This window comes from Protopterus annectens, chromosome 3.part0, assembly GCF_019279795.1.
Source record: "Protopterus annectens isolate FY-2018-M chromosome 3.part0, PAN1.0, whole genome shotgun sequence".
Taxonomy (NCBI): Eukaryota; Metazoa; Chordata; order Ceratodontiformes; family Protopteridae; genus Protopterus; species Protopterus annectens.
In genome coordinates this window covers 1656564438-1656581773 of record NC_056731.1, presented here as the reverse complement: position 1 = coordinate 1656581773, position 17336 = coordinate 1656564438, and positions in this window count along the sequence as shown.

The window sequence follows — 17336 nt, the reverse complement described above, 5'->3', positions numbered from 1 at the left end:
GTAATACGCAATGATGGACATGTAAATTGCAAGTGGCATGTTGCCCACACTGGACTCTGCAATGCAGATGTCTGAGGATGTTGATATGTGTGCAGTACTACACGACTGGTACAGGACACACAGGAGCACCCTAGCACTGCATTCTCACATCTCATACCATGCTAGACAGCCCCAACACACAAAACTAACTGTCACAGGAGGGAGAGTCCCCATATATGTCAGGGATACTGTGGTGGCAGGCCAGGTAGCATACATCCTACTAAGTATGGAACCACTGAGTGAAGGCTCAGTGTCTGTTATTTGACATGTGTATTACTGCAGGTATGAGCACATGGGTTTCCATCCAGTTATTGTACATCCTGGCAGTACATGGTCTGTACACTTGTGTGCACTGAGACTGGACCCTAGCCATCTGACCCATGTATTTCCATGTACATGTGCATAGTGCCTGCATATTTGCAGTGTTACCTACTGGAACTGGTGCAGCTTGTTTGTTGTACAATGGACTACATGCAGCCCTGTTTACTGTAGCTTTGTTTGCATGCATGTTTGCTTGCAATTACCCTGGAATACTGATCACACCTGCAATGCATAGTTATAGAGCTTCTGTGGACTCCTAGTGCCATCTGCATAGCTTACTATATGTATGTCCATGTCCCACTTGACAGGATGTCACTGTTAGTCCTGTTCACATGTACATTGCCTGTGACACAGTGCATATGACTTACCTGGCATGTGTCCACATGAGCAGTCATATATGCTACTGCTAACTAATCGCAGGCACTACACCTTCACATATTCATCTTCTGTTGAACTACCTGCTTCACTAGGGACGGCCTGCACCTGTCACCCCTGGGCTTTCAGATATTGGCAAAGGCTCTTGCTACCCCCATAGTGCCTATGTTAGGCAAGGCTCAAATGACAAACCCACCTTCATAGGTATCACAAGGGATAAGAAACTAAGAGTAATGCTACCCAACGCCAGAAGTCTAAACCTCCAGATGCATGCACCCAAAACACTCCTTGGCATGGAGAACATCGATATCTGTGCAGTAACAGATGCCTGGTTCAGGGCTACTGAAAGCACACCAACACTACCAGGTTTAACCTGGTTGATTTCTTTGAAACAGTCACCAAGGCCATTGACGAGGGGAAGGTGGTTCACACAGCCTACCTGGACCTCGCAAAAGCCTTCACAGCAATACCCCACTTGGGCATTCTAGAGAAGCTCACCAGCTTAAATATAAGCCCCTATGTCACTAGATGGATTGCACAGTGGCTCAAGGACAGAACCCACATGGTTAGAATTGCTGGAGCCATGCCAGACTCCAAACCAGTTATGAGTTGTGTCCCACAAGGCTCAGTCCTGGGACCTCTCTTTTTTGGTATATATTTATTGGAGGTACAGGCCAACACGGACGGACTGCGGCTGACCAAATATGCAGATGACTGTAAACTGGCCACCATAATCGACTCTCCAGCTGACACAAGCATCTTCCAAAGGGGCATCATAGAAACAGACAACTTGTGCCAGAGCCATGGCCTTCAGCTGAACAGTGTTTAGGAAGGGAAACGTGCATCCTGTAGTCTGTTCTCCTAGTTGCCAAAAGGGACATTTCCCTCACACACACACTCACCCCCCTCAGCCAGACACACACACTTGCAGGATTTAAACCCCGACCTAATTATATTATGACACTTGAGCCAGACGCATTAGTGGAGCGCGCTATTCACATTACTGGGCGGTTTCCCTTCTCTTGCTGTACTTATAGGGTGCTGACATCATCAGTGTTTGGAAAGGGAAATGTGCATCCTGTAGTCTGTTCACCTAGTTGCCAAAAGGGACATTGTCCTCACACACACTAACCCCCCTCAGCCAAAAGCACACACTTGCCATTTGCAGGATTCAAACCCCTATCTGACTATGTTATGACACTCAAGACGGACACATTAGCAGAGTGTGCTATTCGCATTACTGGAAGGTTTCCCTTCTCTTGCTGTACTTATAGGGTGCTGACATCATCAGTGTTTAGAAAGGGAAATGTGCATCCTGTAGTCTATTCACCTAGTTGCCAAAAGGGACATTGTCCTCACACACACTAACCCCCCTCAGCCAAAAGCAAACACTTGCCATTTGCAGGATTCAAACCCCTATCTGACTATGTTATGACACTCGAGACAGACACATTAGCAGAGTGTGCTTTTCACATTATTGGGAGGTTTACCTTCTCTTGCTGTACTTATAGGGTGCTGACATCATCAGTGTTTAGAAAGGGAAATGTGCATCCTGTAGTCTGTTCTCCTAGTTGCCAAAAGGAACATTTCCCTCGCACACAATTGCACACACACTCACCCCCCTCAGCCAAATGCACACACTTGCAGGATTCAAACTCCTACCTAACTATATTATGATACTTGAGACGGACGCATTAGCAGAGCACGCTATTCGCATTATGGGGAGGTTTCTCTTCTCCTGCTATACTTATAGAGTGCTGACATCATCGGTGTTTAGAAAGGGGAATGTGCATCCTTGTAGTGTGTTTTCCCAGTTGCCAAAAGGGACATTTCTCTCCCACAGACTTACACACACACCAACCCCACTCACACACACACTGAGCATTTGCAGGATTCAAACCCCTACCTAACTATGTTATGACGGATGCATTAGCAGAGCGTGCTATTTGCATTACGGGGAGGTTTCCCTTCTCCTGCTATACTTATAGAGTGCTGACATCATCGGTGTTTAGAAAGGGGAATATGCATCCTGTAGTCTGTTCTCCTAGTTGCCAAAAGGGACATTTTCTTCACACACAATTGCAAACACACTAACTCCCCTTAGACAAACACACACACTTGCAATTTGTAGGATTCAAACCCCTACCTAACTATGTTATGACACTTGTGACGGACGCATTAGCAGAGCACACTATTCGCATTACTGGAAGGTTTCCCTTCTCCTGCTATACTTATAGAGTGCTGACATCATCGGTGTTTAGAAAGGGGAATGTGCATCCTGTAGTGTGTTTTCCTAGTTGCCAAAAGGGACATTTCTCTCCCACAGACTTACACACACACCAACCCCACTCACTCACACTGAGCATTGGCAGGATTCAAACCCCTACCTAACTATGTTATGACACTTGTGACAGACGCATTAGCGGAACATGCTATTCACATTACTGGGAGGTTTCTTTACTCCTGCTGTACTTATAGGGTGCTGACATCATCGTTGTTTAGAAAGGGGAATGTGCATCCTGTTGGGAGGCAGACACCAAGCACACTCTGGCTAAGCTGTCATTCCCTAGGGCAAACAGCCTAGTGTTGACCTCTACACCCATATGTTTAATTGTCAAATGCACATTATTTGTTGCTGATAGACTGTTTGCACATCTTTATTGCCATAGCATTCCCTGTTTGTATGAACAAGTTGTGCATCTGTTGAAGATGTTTGCATATGGGAGGGATCCACTATATCACATATGTCTCTGTAGTCATTTAACTGTGTGCACTGGGCAGACTGCTATAATGTGGTTGGTTCCTGGAATAACACGTAAAAATACCAGATATGTGTGTCCAACTGCTAAACTGAGATTTGGCCTAAGTGTGTGAGCATGCCCAGTTCAGCCTTCCCATGGCATGTTGTCTGACATATGTCTCATTTATCAAAGTGTGTGAGCATGCCCAGTGTGAGCATTCCATATGTTGGACTCTGCAGCCCACCACATTTGTGGATGAGTGTGAACTTCAACAAATATCACCCGTTTATGGTTGTGTGTTGTGTGTCATGTTGTGTAGTTACTGTACAACTGCTTTGTGTGTGAACACAACAGGATTATACTGTGCCTGCAGTGTTTGCATGGGATACTTTGCATACAGTTGTCAACATCCTTTCACATTGACCTAACACTGTAGTACTGTATAGTGTACTAGTAGTACTTTGACTGTGGTGGACAGTATCCTGGGCTTTAGTGCTATCACTGCTTTACATTTAGATAGTGAGCACAACAGCCTGGCTAGGGGCCAGTTGTGTACATCTGACCATGTTGCATTCTGCTCAGATATGAACTACTTAAACCAGGCTTGTCCAACATTAGTAGTGTATTCCACAACATAGGTGTACATTTGCAAACACTATCGATGTGCCCTAGTCCATGTCTAATGCTAGTTGGAGAGTGTGTTTGTCCTTCAACACACATTGTAAGTGGAGTTTGCCATGACATATGTCATGGTTAGTATACTGTGCCTCTGTCTACCTGTGACATGACAGTGATACCCAGGATAAAGCTACCATCTCCCATCCACTCATCAAGATTCCTATTGAGGAAGATTGATAAGTGACTCTATGGGTAGCCTGTACTGGGAGTTCACTCATGGGTGGGGTGGCTTCTGTGTTATGGATCATGCAGTACAGCTTGTCCTATGTAAGTCAGTGCTGGGGTTCAGGTCTCTCATGTGCATAGCTCACTGCCATTCAGATTGTACAAGGTGCAGCATGTTTATTGATACCAGCAACACAGGCAACACATGGCATCTGTGCAAGCTCTTTGATACTCCTGGTGAGGTACTGTTGGGGACTTTACGGTTGATGGAGGTGTCTGCTGAGGTACATCCCACAGGGGATATTGTAGTCAATTGTACCGCTGATGAAGGATGACTGCAAGCCACAATGACCTCCCCTTATCTAGATCTGACAACCTTCATGATTAGGTGGGTATATGGTATGTTTCTGTTAACACTACAGCACATGTTTGTCCAATGCAGGATATCTATCACCTTGTGTCCCCAGGTCTCTCATCACATGTTAACTACATAATGGGTTAACACCTATGTGGTAATTGGTGGGCACTTACTGTATATCCATGGGGGTTGACTATACACTTTTCTGCGATTAGCTTGCTGACATGGCTATGGCACCAGTTGTCTGTTTCTATGTGGCCCTTTTGTGGGATGCTTGTGTCAGCTGGTGGATCATATGTGGTGAGCAGTTTGTAGTCCTCTGCAAACATGTTCGGACACAGTCCTTCCATGTTTGCCTGTACCTATGGGACATATATACCAGACGAGGGAGATCCCAGGACCAAGCCTTGTGGGATGCCAGTTATATCTGGTTTGTAGTCTGACATGGCTGCAGCATATCTGACCATGTCTGTTCTGTCCTTGGTCTGGTTTGCAACCCCTCTACTGACATAGGGGTTTATATTTAAGCTGGTGAGCTTATCTATAATGAACACGTAGGGTATTGTATAGAAGCCTTTGCAAGGTCCAGCTACACTGTGTGGACCACATTGCCCTCATCAATGACCTTAATGACTGTTTCAATTGAGTCAAACATGTTTAGGGGCAGGATCTGCACTTAAGAAAGCCACACTGGGTAGGGTCCGGTGTCAGTAGGTCCCCAATATCTTTATGTCTGTGGTACATGCTGATCCTTTCCATAGCTGTGCAGACCGAGCTTCTCAGGATTCTGGGGTAGTAGTTTTCAGTATCTATTCAGGTAGCACCTTTGTTGAGAAGGACCACTATTGTTGTACACTGCTCTTTGGGTACATATTCTGTGGTAAGGCTGACATTGAGCAGTAGTGTGATTTGGCATTCCATTCATCTTGGAGTCCATGTTGCACTAAGCCCAGGACACCATCTCATACCATTGCTGCTGTGTGTTTTGCTTTGTAGATGCTGGCTGTTACCTCAGCATCTGCAATGTCAGGGGGCCAGCAGTCTGCTGGGATAGATATTCTGCATTCGGGGGGGGGGTTGCACTGCACCTGTCAGGATGTATGTTGGCAATATGTGTGTGTGTTTGTGATATTTGTGTGATTCAGAGCATATCTGTGAATTCTGAACACGGTTCCTACCATCAGTTGTGAAAGCCTTGGGATTATCCTTAGTGTCCTGTACAATTTGTATCTTCATAGGTTCATAGGTTCATACTAGGCTATCCACCCTAGGGCATTTGTTAGCCTAGCCAGAGTGTGTGTGGCTTTTGCCACCCCTTGCTATGTGAATATTATGGCCATTTATGATTTGCTTTGCTGTGCCTCTGTCTGGACATGACACAGTGAAGACCCCCAGTGTAACTCTACAATCATCCATCCACTTGGCAAGATTCCTGTTGAAGAGTGTCAGTGAGGGGCTCTGCCTAACATGGAGTGGGATTCTGGTCCAGGGTATGGGGAGCCTCTGGATTATGTATCTGTCCCACCAGCACATCCTATTTCATTATTTGTTGAGGTTGACATCTCTCACTCTCACAGCTCCGATGGCTTTGAGTTTTCTGGGGTGGAGCATGTCCATTACTCCTGTGTTGGGCATGGCCTTCTACAACAGGCATGCAATGCCTCTGTGTAGGCAGTATGTGACTGCATTCAGCTGGGGTGTCTACAGCCAGGCAGCATATGACATATATTTGAGACCCTTTATCCTCTTGGTGAGGTACCTTTGAGGTCTTTCTAACTGCTGCAGGTGTCAGGTAAGGTACATCCCATATGAGGCATTGTACTAGATTATGGGTGTGATAAGAAAACAGTATAGGGGCACAATGACCTCTGTTGATGTAGATGTGAATCCTTTCCTGATACGGTGTCAAATGTAGACAGTCTTCCTAGCCACATTGGCAATGTGGGTGTCACATAAGAGGTTACTGTCCACTTGTGTCCCTAGGTCCCTGGTTACTCCTTCCATACATAATGGTTTACCACCTATGTGGTAATTTGTGGTACCTTGTTTGGTATTTGATGGGACATTCATACTGTCCAGTGTCTTCAGGACAGCTGGGTGGGGTTCCTGTGTGTGAGAGTGTGGTCTGTAGCATGCTACAGACTGTACAACAGTCTTGCCTACAGTTAGTTGCACATGGGTGGACTCCAATGCCTTGTGCATTGTCGGTTACCTGGACGTATGGGTGTCTGTGCTGAATATGGATACTCACCCTCCTTTTATGTTTTGTTCCAGGTTTTGAGGCCATGACACATGATATGTGGTATAACCTGGTAGTGCTGGTGTGCTGTCAGGAGGCTTGCAGCAGGTTTCTGTCACTGCACAGACATCGATGTTCTCCATACTGGGGATGGCCTTGGGAGCATGCATATTGGGGTTTACACATCTGGCATTGGTCAGCATTACCCTTATGTTTCTTTCCACTTATGTTTTCTAGGGTGGTGGGTCAGTTTTTTCAGCCTTGCCTACAAAAGGCTCTATGGAGGTGGCAAAGGCCTTATCCAATATCCAGACGCCCAGGGGTAACAGGTGCAAGCCATCCCAAGAACAACTGCGTGGCTTGTCAAGCATGACATCCCAAGCAGACAGACATTGGATCCCCTTGGAATGACACCAGTAAGTGTGCCACTTGCTATGACTGATCATTCCGTGTTTGTACTGTGGCATTATTCTTGGTAAGGGTAGGATGCTGCAAACGGTGAGTGTCATACCGGCCTGGACTACATAATCAGAGATCTCATCTATGTCTCTTTTCATGTAGTCTAGGGAGGTACATCTCAGGTCATTCACACCAGCATGGACTATGACTGCATCATATTTCTACTTGCTTTGGAGTGACCTGCATACTTCTGTTATGTGGCATATTGTGGCAGCCTACAGGCAGCGTACTGTACCCTTTCCCTTGTTCAGTCTGGTGTGCGGGACAGCAGTGTGTCTGACTATGGGGTCACCTATTACAACTGTATCAGGCATGTTGTTTCTCCTTCTGGCCTGTGACTGTTTGGCACACCAGCTTTGTGTACTATGTGTTGCATGTGCTATGTTTGGAGGTTGTTTGATTGGGTGTCTGCTTTAGAGACCTCTGTTGGTGTGCTGTGTTTGTAATTTGTGCCTCCGGGAATGTTTTTCTGTGTTTATGTGTTTGGTTTGCAGTTGTGATAGGTCTATGTGGGACTGTGTTTATGGTGTGTGTGGTTACCTTCTCCTCCTGACTAGTTTTGGGGGTACTGAGTTGAGGGAGCTCAGCTTCCAGTTTGGATAGATGGTTGCATCTCTCACATATATTTGTATTTCTTGGGTGGAGTTGGGGGTTGTCTGTGTACTTGGGGCAGGTGTAACATTGCCTCAGGATTCACAGATTCAACTTGTTGTGGCTGGCCTTAGTGGATTCTATGTGTGGACAGATTTTATTGCCATACTACTGATCAGTGATTACTTCATTGTTTATGTTTGCTCTATCATGTAGTAGCTTCCTCATTCTCTTGCATGGTTTGGTTATGGCTGGTGTCCACCATGCCAGATGCCTGCGTGTATGGCATTGTGTCTTGTTTTAATTTAGGATTGCATAATCCAAGCATTCCTGGCAGTGTTCATGGAATGGCTGTATTACAGGTTCTGAGGTGTGGCCCATATTTTGCACCTGCACAGGACCTTTAATGGATTCCACATTAGTTTGCAGGTATGCAAATATTGCTTTACACATGTTTTCCACTGTGGTTTTCTGGCCAGGGACTGTGGTCAGGATTTGTATATCCAGTGTGATTACCCTATGGTCTGGTTTTACCAGTGAGCAATACACTTCTCATCTTGCCATCCAGTACCCATGTTGCTGATTATCACATCCAGTATGCTTACCCCTCTTGTGGGAGTGGTACGTTGTTCCTGGGCCTTTTGGTTTATGGATTCTATGAACTTTTGTCCTACAGTGTTGGAGCTAGTATAATACTCCCAGTCTATGCCTGGGTATTTTCAGTCACCCAATACAATGTGGTTTGGAGGACTTGATATATTCATGTATTCCAGCATAGGCCAGGTGCAGTTCCTGGTGTTGGGACAGTAGTCTGTATCAGGCTATGAACTGGGGGGGCAGTTTTAGCCACTGTTACTTGACCATGGCTAGTCCATGCTGCTTTTTGTTGTGGTACCAACATGGGGATGTGGTTATCCTTGACAATTCTTGCTAGTCACCCTCCTTTGGTAGCTTGTTCCATGTTTTGAGGCTGTACAGCACAGTATGAGGTGTAACTTGGTAGTGTTAGGGTGCTGTTGTGAGCCTTGACTGAGTTTTCTGTTACAGCGCAGATATCAACATTCTCCATACTGGGTGAGTTTAGACTGCATGCATCTTGCTGTTTCGACTTATCCCTTATCCTATTCTTATCCCTTCTGATACCTATGGAGATAGGTTTGTGTTTTGAGCCTTACCTATTCAGGGCACACTGTGGGTAACAACAGCCTTTGCCAGTATCCATACGGCCTGCACTGATAGGTGCACGGCAGTCCTAGCAGGTGGAGCATCATGTCATGCTCAGCATGTCATCCCAGACTGGCACACATTGGATCCCCTTTGACTAACTGCGATACTTCAGTCAATTATTGCACTTGATCATCTCATTGTCATATTGTGGCATGATGCTTGGTGAGGGTAGGATGTTAGTCAGGGTCCTCAGGTGTGCATATAGTACATGGTGTTACATTACTTAACACATGGCGTTCATGCCTCAGGTGGTGCTGCAGGGCTGCCTCTGTCAGATGCACATATTACACTTCCCTGTACATGTTTGTGAGCAGGTCATGTCATTGTAGGCATCCATGTTATTATTTGAGTGAGTCAGAGGGGGTGTCATTCCCAGGGTTCCTACTGAGCCAGTGTATGTGCTATGCGTTGCCTCTTTGCCAAGGCCAGGGCATACTGGGCACACCTCCTTCTGCCTACTGGGGCAGGCTCAGGTTGTTCTTCCTCCGAGTCACGCTCTGCCTGTGATGGCCTTGGCAATGGTGGGGGGCTGTTTGGCCCAGCCCTGTGCTGGTCCTGCTGCAGCTGTTTTTGCACGATCATATTATGTAGCATAGCACATACCATGACAATTTGGGTACATGTAGTTGGTGTGTACTGCAAGGCTCCACCAGATTTGTCCAGACACCGGAACCGTGACTTGAGCAGCCCAAACACACACTCTATTACATTACGTGTTTGTGTGTGTGCCTCATTATGGCGTTCCTGTTCAGGTGTGTGTGCGTTTCTGATGGGTGTCATCAGCCACGGCTCCAGTGCATAACTTGCATCCCCCACTAGGTGTCCGTGCGGGATGTCCCCATTGGCAAATGTCTGGTACAGCTGTGTCAAATGCCAGATGTGGGAATCATGGTAGCTCCCAGGACAGCCAGCACACACATTCATTATTATGCCCTGGACATCACACACGACCTGGCAGTTGATGGAGGGGAAGCCCTTGCGGTTGATGTATGCCCTACCCCACTCACCGGCTGGTGCTTTGATGCGTATATGCATGCAGTCTATTGCACCCACTACCTCAGGGTATTCCGCTATTTGCTGGAAGAGACGCATATTGCTGGCCAATACCTCACGGGCATTGGGGAAATATACATGATCACCGACATGTGCTGACATGGCATCCAGGAACTGGTGCAGTACCCTGGAGGCTGATGCCTGTGATATCCCCATCATATCACCAGTTGGTCTCTGGAAGGTACCTGTTGCTAGTATTCTTAGGCCAACACATACCTTGGTTTCTACTGGGATGGGTTCCCCTCTGTTGGCTCTGTGTGTGAGGCGTGGCCTGCAAGCTCCACTATTTGCTGCAGGAGGTCTCTGTCCACTCTATAGCGCTCTACTATCTCCAGCTCATGTAACCCGTGGTAGGTGACCCTGGGCCTGTACACTCTTCTCCGTCTCCTCACTGTGGGTTGTCTGGCACCATCTGCATTGTCACCAACCTCAGCAAGTCGCCTATGTCTCATTATGACAGCTATGGCAGCCCCTAACATTTCTGCTCTGAGTTCAGCTTTTTCAGCTTTCACTTCTAATAACTTGACTCCTGTCTTGCAGTGTCTCTTGAGAGAAACATCCTGCACTGCTGTTTGCAGAGTTTTAAGTGCTGTGCTGGGCTACTATTCTGCCTGTGTAATTGCCTGCTTCTAATTGTTTTCACCTGCTAGCACCAGCAGTATTCCCTGCTAGCTTCCTACTAAATCTGTTGCTTCCTTTTTCCTTTCTGTTTCCTCAGGGAGGAGCCGTGTGCAGACCAGCAGAAACACGCTCACAGTGGCTTACACATGCGCACACATGCTTACACGGTTCAGAATCTGCTTATTCAGGTTAAAACACATGCACCCCCGCGCAAACAGTGTTAAACATCTCCCAACACGCTCCTACATGCTCAGTCTGCCTTACACGCGCACACACTGCCTTACTCACACTTCATGGCGCGCACACATGCGCATGCACGCCCAGCAAGAAACTTTGGTGCAGGCAACAGTGTACACCTTCCATTTCTTGACTTTCTCATGTTTATTTAGTGGCACACCTCTTTCCATGATATCTGTCTGACATCTGTCATGTAACTCTGACCTCCAATGAACTGCATTTCTTTTTACCATTCCCCCCTGTGATGTCACCTTTCTCCTACTCTGTTCCTCCCCCTTCTGTAACTCTTACACTACTCAGACTGTGCTCATTTGCTATGTGACAGTGGAATTCAGTATCTTAACACTCATTTGCATCAGATTGCCTACTAATGCTTAGTTACATCTCTTAGACTCAGCTTCCCCCCTTAGCAACCACTACACGGTGGCCATGTTGGTTTTGGTCTGCTGGTCCCTGCATTGACATTCCATGTATTGCATAAAACCCACATTTGTGGGTTTACAACCTTCGTTTTTATGTATTATGCAGTGCAGCCCGTTTGCGCGGGGCTGCGCTGGGTTTAAACATCGGCGATCGCCGAAAGAAAATATATATATTTTTAAGATATTTGCATCAGGTTACCTTGCCAATGGCCACATATTTGGCCATTGGCATGCTGCCTGACACATATGCAACCTTTATTTGGAGCTGACATGGCTCCATTGCGATTTTTGCAGAAACGTACTCAGTTGTCAACTGAGTACATTTCTGCAGCTAAAACGGCTCTTACACAGGCTGTTCTGGGCTTCCTGGATCACTAATCATCCTCATTTGCATGCTATTCAGATGCAAGTGAGGTGATTAGCTTATCCACGCCCACTCCGTGTAAGAGCCGTTTTAGCTTGTCTCTTACACAGACTTTGGGCTGTTCCTGGATCGTGAAGGCTGCATGGAGTCTTACACTACCCTTAGACTCCGTGCAAGCATTCATGAATCTGGCCCTTATTGTGGTCTCATTTTTTTATATCATAAAAACCTGGCATTTTAGCAAGGATGTTTAAACGTTTTATATCTACTATATATAGCTGGCACTGTACACACACCATTTCCAAGCAGAAGAAAAATGACTTAAGATAGCAGGTTAAATTGAAAGAAATTGTATATTTACTGTTGTTCATTTACTATTCAGATCATTACAACAATTATTTTTCTATGGAAACATTTAAATATTAAACTAAGTTTTAGTAGTAGAAGGTGAAACAACCACATTGTGAATAACTGCATGCTTTAATAAACAACTGAAATATATTTAAAGAATTATTTTACTGTCTTTCCCTCCATAACTCTGTTTCCCCACTTTTTGTTTAGTTGCATTTTAAGAAAACATTACATTTTTTTCTCTGTATTGCATAACACTGAGAACTTGGCAGCTGATCATGGAATTTAACATGGCAGAGCTGTAACTAGGTGTGACAAAGGGTGTGGCTACCCTGAGTGTAAGGTTTAAGGGGGTGCAATTTATAGTTGCTGATGGTGCATAAGAGGGGTACCAGGATTCATTTACCAAGCAGCAGGTGATATCATGGCTTCATAAATAAATGTATTCCAAGAAAAATAAGTGGCAAAAATATTTCTTTTTGAAGGTTTTGTACACAAAGAGTAAAGAAAAACTGTCAATCTACCATAAATATTTAAATCAAATGCCATTCAGTAGAATATAAGTCATACTAGTAGACAACAGCTTGGAGCAGAACAGGCCTCTGTTTCTAAGTTGTGAGGTAGGGGGCCAACCCCAACATGAGGACTGTTGAAAGAGCAGCTCTTTAACAGCTTGGACCCCTGCAAAACCTGATTGGTATTCAGATCACCAAAAGTGGGTTTGGCTATTAAGTATAAATGAATTTGATAGACTGACATGAATCTGAAGCAGTCTGGGTGTCAGTTATACAACTATAGGGAAAACAATATATCATGTTAAAGTTATAGGAAGGCGTTTCCACTGGTAACAATGTTCTTGTGCATACAAGGAACATGTGATAATCACAAAAACAGTTTTTATTTTTTTTTTTAAGTTTTAGGGCCCAATTTGAATCTTACAAATCTTCCCCTAAGAGTAAAGGCAAATTCGAATAAAAAAAAAAAATTAAAAAAAAAAAACAATCAAAATTCAAAAAAAGCAGAGTCATGTTTGTCATGGAAGTAGTGTTCTAAATCAGGCCATTAACTCATTTGTGATGCAGAGTCTTTGGTATGGACTTAATTGTGCATGAAACAAACTTTATGCATGTGCTTTTGGCAATGTTTACACATAGGTGTTCAGTAAGAAATCCATAGTATCACAGCTGCCAGTTATTAGTGGGGTTTTTTTTAGCTCATTTCATATAAAAGTAATATTTTGGTGCTTGAAGTGTATTGATTTACATGAGATCTCAGCTTCCAGGGGAATTATTTTTTCTGTGTTACTAATCATTGTTTTTCTGAGATACTGTCACAGTTGTGTGAGATTTGCAAAGTAAGAGAGATAGAGGAAGTGAATCTGTTCTGTAGGGAGGTGCAAGGGGACTTGTATCACTGCAAAACAAAAGATGCTTTTCTGGCGTGTTATTATGTGGTGTATTTACTATTGCAGAGATAATATAGTGGAGGGTGCCCTGCATAAAATGCAGAAGACAGAAGTCACCACCTGACAATGCCAGGGGTGCAGTTCTTGAAAAGGCTCATTATGCACATCATTAGTATAGTGATGGGGTAAAGTCAGTGTCTAGCACCATATGACTATGGGTAGAGGTCATTATTAACTGTGGCTATAATACACTTGCAGCTATCTCTGGCATGAGTCAGTTAAGTAGAAGTAGCCATGCTGTTCCATATACCTGTGGAATGTTGCTGGGGTAAGAAGATTCACTGATCACTGACAGGGAACTGAGTGGCAGACACAGGCACCAAGAGCTAATTGCTAGAGCTGAGGAAGGGAAGGAGCACTGATCATTGATAAGTGAAGCCAGGAAGTTAGCAAAGGTGGCTGATCATTCTTTCTGCAGAGGCTGCAGACACTGACAATTAGTTCTCTGGCTAAGTCACACCCTTCAATTTATTTCCTCAAGAATTCTGGACAAAGTTAAAAATAATACACAGCACAAAATCAGCAGCAATTTTATATACTACTTTATTTCACTAAAAAAGTCGGTAGGCATTATTGATTTACTGTGATCCTCAGTAATTTGCTAGAAAATAACATTTGTAATGTCTGATGTCACCACAGAAGAATCACCCATTTTATCTTTGTGTAGTGCTACTGCTGAAAAAATACCTTTTTATATTTAGATGTTTTAAGAACTATCTGTGTAATACATCTTTGTTTTCTCATGAGTATCTTTAATGTGTTGCAGCAGATTTTCTCCTCTGGCCTTTGCTGAAATGGCCTTTTCCCAGTCAGACTTACCTGGTAATCAAGGACAAATAAAATAATAAAATAAATAAACAGGGGCAGGACAAAAACAGGAGGCAAAATCAGGGACAGTTGAGAGTAAAGAGTACGTACAGTGAATAGGTGTTTAGGAATTTGATGGGCAGCAGTATAGAATGGGAAGCAGGCTTGAGTTCTTGGTCTCCGGAGGAGATGGTAGCATTTCAATAATAGCTCCATTTGCCACTGGGACTGGGTAGAAAAAAACTGTCACATGCATCCAGTGTTGTACTTTGTGCCAAATCAGCTTTGTGCATTTGGCAGCCTGCTGGTAGTTGGGTGCACATCTGGCACCTGCAGATATTTGGTGGATGAGCTGTACACGGGATTCCTAATATCCTCACCCAGACATTCTACCAACATGAATGAAAAGTTTCAAAGATTGCATACATCAGCTTACTTCATAAAATCAATAATATTCAGTATAAAGTTCATATTGTGGTGGTAAACACATATAAAGTAGTACTTAAATTTTGAGCCATTATTTCCTGACCTTTACCTCTTGGAGTAATTTTGGAGTAAGGGTCATGTGTGAAGGGCAAAGGATTCATGAATTACAAGTGCTGCACCACCTTCCCCGAGTTTGATCACTTCTGTATTGTGGCAGATCAGAGATCTATCATGTAACATTCACATATGGAGACCGAGCATCTTAGCTGCAGTAAAATCTATATGCTCTGATCAGCACAATGATCACACATAAGATTAGCTGTAGTCTTTTGATCTGCAGAAAAACAGCAGGATAAAACAGTAGCTCCTGTTGAATGTGCAAGAACTGCAGTTACAGTTCTTGTAGGTGAAAGACTACAAGCACAAAAAGTGAAATATACATTGAATATAATGTTGTTGTACCTTGTAGCATCAGCTTTATTTCAAGGTACGGCAATCTCAGAGGTAATACATATAAATAAGGATGGTGGAAGTGACAGCCTTCCTAAGTCAGGTGAGTACAGTGGGAAAAGTCATTGTGGTAAAATGAAGTAATAACATTACAAGGAGTTTCAGGATTTGCTGTAACTCTCGGCCATTCACACTTATTTTTCTTAGCTATGGTATTAATAATTACAGGCCTTGCATATTTGATAAGAAACCTTATAAAATGACACTGATTTCTGGTTCTCAGATTTTGTAGTTACTTTTCCTGTGCCCAAAGTACTAGCAAATCCCTTCCATGTGTTATTGTGGACAACACTGTCTAATTGCTTGCCTTCATTTTTGGTTACATCTGTTATTGCATTATTCAGATTTAGTATGGATCGTATCACTGCATAGTGATTTCCTGCATGTGTCAGAACTGAGTGGTGTATGAGTGAAATCTTTCTTTCTCTCTCCCAAGATATATATGTATATATAGATCTACCCCGGGATTCATGAACCTTGCGCCAGGCGCCAGCATAGCGTCGGCGTTATAACGCCAAATATGGCTGCTTAGCGATTCAGGTATGAATGAATTCCACGTGCACTACCGGCGTCGCGGACCGTCCCGCCCGGCGTAGGTATGCAAAACACACTGTGTGCGGTATTGCACCATGCAAATGAGGGCAAATAGCGATCCACGAAGTGGCGCAGGCGTAGCGTAAGGGCACGGCAATGTAAACCAAAAAAAATGGTTTACATTTACCCAAACATACCGGAGGAGTAGCGAAAGGCTGTCAAAGTCAGGTATCATATAGGTGCAATATGCCAATGTGGAAAGGCACCGAGAATGTCCAAAGAAAATATGCACAAAATGTAAAAAATGACATAAATGGCACGTATGTAGAAAGAACAGCAGACCCCGGGATATGTGCACAGAAGTTGTAAAGCAATGAAATAATATGACAATGTCCTAAAAGAGCAGTAGAACACAAATCAGCTGCACAGCCACCACACACCATAGTATGTATGTAAAGCTGCAACCCCAGCGCAATGGTTGTCAAGGAGTGGTGGCGGTGTCTGGCGCCGTAACCATGTATTAGTAGTCAATTCCATGCAAATGAGGCAGATAATAGTGAATCGCAAAAGCGGCGCGGCGTAAGGATGGAGCAAGCGTGGCGGTACTACACCGAGGAGTGGCCTACGAGATACATGTCAACCACAGAGGGTGTGCCACTGTAGGAGGAAGGATATTGGAGGTCAGCAAATCTGGGCTGTACAATGCACATCACAGCATCAGGACTGGCGTGTTAGGAAATAGATGCGCTGAGAGTACAGAATGCGATACAAATGCATGTGCCGCGAGGATGACTCGTTCCCTAAACCAGTCATGTGGACCTCACCGGCAACAACCAAGGATATAGGAAGGTAATGCGAGGAGAATACGAAATGCGGAAGCAGTGTAAATGGATCCGTAATGAGCAATTAACACCAATCAATGCAGGAAGGGCAAGCGCCGGCAGCTGATAACTCTGCATGCAGACTCCTGCATAACGGGAAAGGGAGGCATATGAGTGCAAAGATAGTAGGGGATGTAGTAGAAATGCAAAGAGCAAAGAACCGAAATAGCACAGCCAAGTACAGAGGTAGCATAACTGCGGCTGCAGATAAAATGCATCATATGCCATGTGCCTGCAGGATGCAGTAATGTAAGATGCCAGGCGAAGGCAATGCAGGCAACTGTAATGTAACACTACAGGCAGTACCGTTGCAGCTGCAAGCGTAAAACCACGGAAATAATCCGTGGATACGCCGCCAGACACACCCAATGACATCACCGGGTATACAGCACAACAGTATTAAATGTGAATGCACACAACACACAGCGATTTCCCAAAGCGCCGCACCGTAGGGTGTAAACAGGCGGGAACT